The sequence below is a fragment of the Dermacentor andersoni genome, chromosome 2, assembly GCF_023375885.2.
Source record: "Dermacentor andersoni chromosome 2, qqDerAnde1_hic_scaffold, whole genome shotgun sequence".
Classification (NCBI taxonomy): domain Eukaryota; kingdom Metazoa; phylum Arthropoda; class Arachnida; order Ixodida; family Ixodidae; genus Dermacentor; species Dermacentor andersoni.
Window position 1 is genome coordinate 62,045,353 of NC_092815.1, and position 3,725 is coordinate 62,049,077.

The 3,725-nt window shown below is 46.3% G+C and overlaps 1 long non-coding RNA gene across 1 annotated transcript; it reads left to right on the forward strand.

Moving 5' to 3' along the window:
* The first annotated feature begins 716 nt into the window (after positions 1 to 716).
* Positions 717 to 3,288, forward strand: LOC129387778 (uncharacterized). Its single transcript, XR_008614961.1, has 2 exons — positions 717 to 1,227; positions 2,404 to 3,288. It is a non-coding gene; the product is annotated as an uncharacterized lncRNA (long non-coding RNA).
* The last annotated feature ends 437 nt before the right edge of the window (positions 3,289 to 3,725 follow it).

Here is a 3,725-nt window from a genome sequence, read left to right on the forward strand (position 1 = left end):
CAAACGAGTAAATGACTGTGCTTGGTGACCGTCGAGAACCCCTTTCTGAAGCCATGTTGGAAACGTGGTAAAATGTTATGCTCGTTCAAGAAGCCAGTAATGCGGTCACCTACAATGCGCTCAAATAAATTACAAGAATAGGCTAGAATGAAAATCAGAGTGTAATTGAAGACTCGGTACAAGTGACTTTTTGTTAATATAGGAACAACACGTGCTACGTTTTAATTATGCGGAATCGCTACAGAATTGAGAGGCCTGAAAAACTACCGCAGAATAATTAATTCAAAGGTTCAACATAACGCCGAAGAAATGTGTTAGGGGTGCCATGTGGATCACTAGAAGATTTTACGTTTAATCTTAGGAGCAGGTTAAGCGCATCTTGACGAGATATGTTAACGTTAGAGGACAATGGAAAAAGCACTCGGATAGATAGACCATATAAAAGTCTGTTCCTAGAGCCCATTCCATTTTGAGGGTTGGTGAGAAGAGCAAGAAAAGGTCTATGTTGTACAAGAGAGACGATTTCGCTAGCTCATCAAACCATTTGGTCTTTGATAACTTATGCCTCAGTTCCTTAAGTGCTGCTTTGCCATCAGATGCAGGAAGCAGTATATCTTTAAGTTAATGATAGGTATGCACCCCAGCAGCGCTTTTTTTCGTGGCTTGATTACCTAGTTGTGCTTTCAAACTGATATCCCTGCGGCAAAGTTGCCGGTGCCAAGGCTAGAAGTAACCTAAATTCAAATATGAACAGGGCATGGTTCTATTTCGTGTACGAGCCTTAACTTAGCTTGTATCACTCAATACAAACGCGCAAGGCTTAGAACTTCTCCGTTGCTCGCCAGTTGGTGGAAGGTTTCCTGTGGGAAATCGTATTCCAGCCTGTCCATTTTACTTATGCCCTTTGAATTCGGATGAAAATTTGCTTCTGGCAGCACGACTCAAACCTCTATAAAAATGTAATCAAGTTTCATTTGGTTTGTTTGAAGTTTTTATTTATTTTTGTATCCTTTGTTTGCTTCTGGTACTGCGATTTTTTTTGCGCATCTGCGTAGAGTAGGCGTCTTGATTGTGCCTCGAATTGATGATGGATGAATGCGGCAAAACTTGCTGTTTCTCTGCAGACGAAGATGCATTTGCAGGCAACAAAATATTAGCCCAGGGTTCCTAAGCGCAAGCTTGGTCACTTATGTCCCTCAGCCCGGCGAAGGCACGCTGACAACGAAGGTGAGTCAACGAATCATATACAGATTATGCCGACACTGCCGTGGGTTGTCAGATTGCCGATAAACAGGCTCCATGAGTACCACTCAAGAGTGCGCTGGTCCTGCCTCATGATCCGAGCCTATTCATAAATATTTCTGATGTTATAATCAGCGTTGGAATCGTAATGACTTTTGACACCTCAGTGGTGAAAGATTCAGACAGGGTCGGTAGACGCCCAGGCGTGAGAAAGCAAAGGAACACGCTATAATGTAAATAACCTCGTAAGAATGCCTCTATGCTCAATGGCATTTTGGTTTGCTGTTAGCGCAATTACCATGGTACATGGCAAGTATCTCTTACTGCAGCGAAGATCTAATTACACATTAGCGTTGAGCGAATATCCGCTGTGGTTGTTTTCACTTTCGCCCGATGCGCGAAATGCATGCGCCTTGCTCCATGCTAAAAAAAATTGGGCGACATTTTGCTTTTGAAGGACATGTCTGTTGGAAAGCCAACGCGCTTTTCAAAACGGAGAACATAGAGCCTAGTCCAGAAACTTCGTACATAGGCGCACTTTCTGCCACCCCATGTCCTATTAATGCTTTACTTCACCTTGAAAATATCTTAACACCACCAACCGCTCTATACGCAACACTATTTGTTAAAGTACATGGCAGGAAATGGCAAAAGCACTGAGCAGTATGTTTCAAACATTACATTCAGACAATGCTTGCCATTCGCCTCCAAGAATAGCGTCGCTTTCTCGAGTGTTGTATTGCTAATCACGACAAGATATGAGGCGAGGGAAAATGAAAGAACCAGAGAAAGAAATGATTCACAAGATATTCTTTACAAACTAAAAAAAATGGGGAAAGAAGCAACTAGAAAGTATTGCTCGGGTCGATATTTCTCTACGTCCATACAGCTCCTCGCCATTCAAAGAAGATGAAGCATGCGGTGCTCATCTCTCAGTGCATATCAAGCAGCGGGACCACATCGTATTCTCACCCCCACACGTTACGCATATCAGTACAGCGCACGTGGGCGCGCCACTGCGGTGGCGTTGGTTCACCCCCTCCGCATTTTTTTTTTTTCGAATTTCCGCATGCATAATGACGCAGTGGTGACAGCGGAAGTAGTAAAAAAAAATAAAGCATCTAGAAAAACTAACTCGCTGCTTCCATTTTTCCCTCTCAGATCTCCTACCAAAGAGGGCGGTGCGAGCTTAGCCCAAGTGGGGTGATCTCCCCAATACGACATGTCAACACACAGGGCAAGCCATCGTCGTCCGCGCTAGGAATATGAAACCAAGGGCTGCCGAGGGACGACGACGATGACAGGTCCATGCCCGTTGTGCTTAGATCACACTCGTCCTGCTTCAAGACCATCACCTCGATGTCTTTACCTTCCTTCCATTTTCCCTCTCTCATACGTCCTGGCCATACTGCCTGAGAACTGCAGAGCTGCTTTATTACCATTTTTTCCTGCGCTAACCACCTCACCTACACAAATATATAGTTAGGAGAGGAGGGGTTTCTGTAATACTGCCTCCAGAGCACAAAAATTCAAATCTCCGAGCTCAGACGAGAAACGAAAGCCGGTGTCGTCGTGAAAGCACCCATGTTCCCTGCATTTCGGAGCATAGCCCCGCCAAGGAGATAAGGCGCCGTAGCGCGGCAGAAACGTGCGGTGGAGCATTGCGGTGTCGGCGGTGCTGTGATACGGATCTGGGGTTTGTGGTTCGGAGTGTCACTATGAGGGTCGCTTGTCTTCGCTGCTGGGGTACCTAAGACATCATAGCTGGCCTTCCCCATATCAGGGCGTCGCACTAAGCTGGCTAAACGAGCTGTCTGTCTCTATCGCTCAGAGTTGCTTGTTGCTGAGGAGATGAGGTCGGGAGGTTGAAAGAAACGTGAAACTAGTTTATTTTACATATTCACATAACTGGCTCCAGATATGGGAGCACACTCCACGTCGGAACACTTAATATGTCTGAGTTCACTGCATGCCTAAGCACACTTGTCAACACACATCACTGCACTAAATGTGTCTGTTATTAAAACAGTTCTTTTCACCACTGTTACTCAAGGGAATTCGATGTCCTTGTTGCGGCCTCTCAGACGGGCTGTTTACAGTCGACAGAACTCCACCCATGGTCGCACTACCTTGCTAAATTGAGGCGACCGTCCTTCGAAGCAAGGACGAAGCAGCGTGGAAACAGGTGTTCACTCTCTTCTACGAAAGTAGCCGACACTGATTCCTCGCTCTTCGTAACGATCAGCTTATAAAGGTCATGAGAGTGGCCTTCGCCGTAGTTAGCGCTTCCATGGAGATCAGCGGTTGTTGTCGCCTCGAAGGGAGCTTCCTTGTTAGTTCGCGACAACTGGCTTCGGGCCCCGCCGCCGACAAGGCGGGCGCTACTGAAGGGGCTGCCTCGGGGAGCCCCCCAAAAAATTTGCACGGCTGCTTTGGAACCCAACAGCGCTTATTCTGCTCGTACATTCTGTCAGCAATACCTG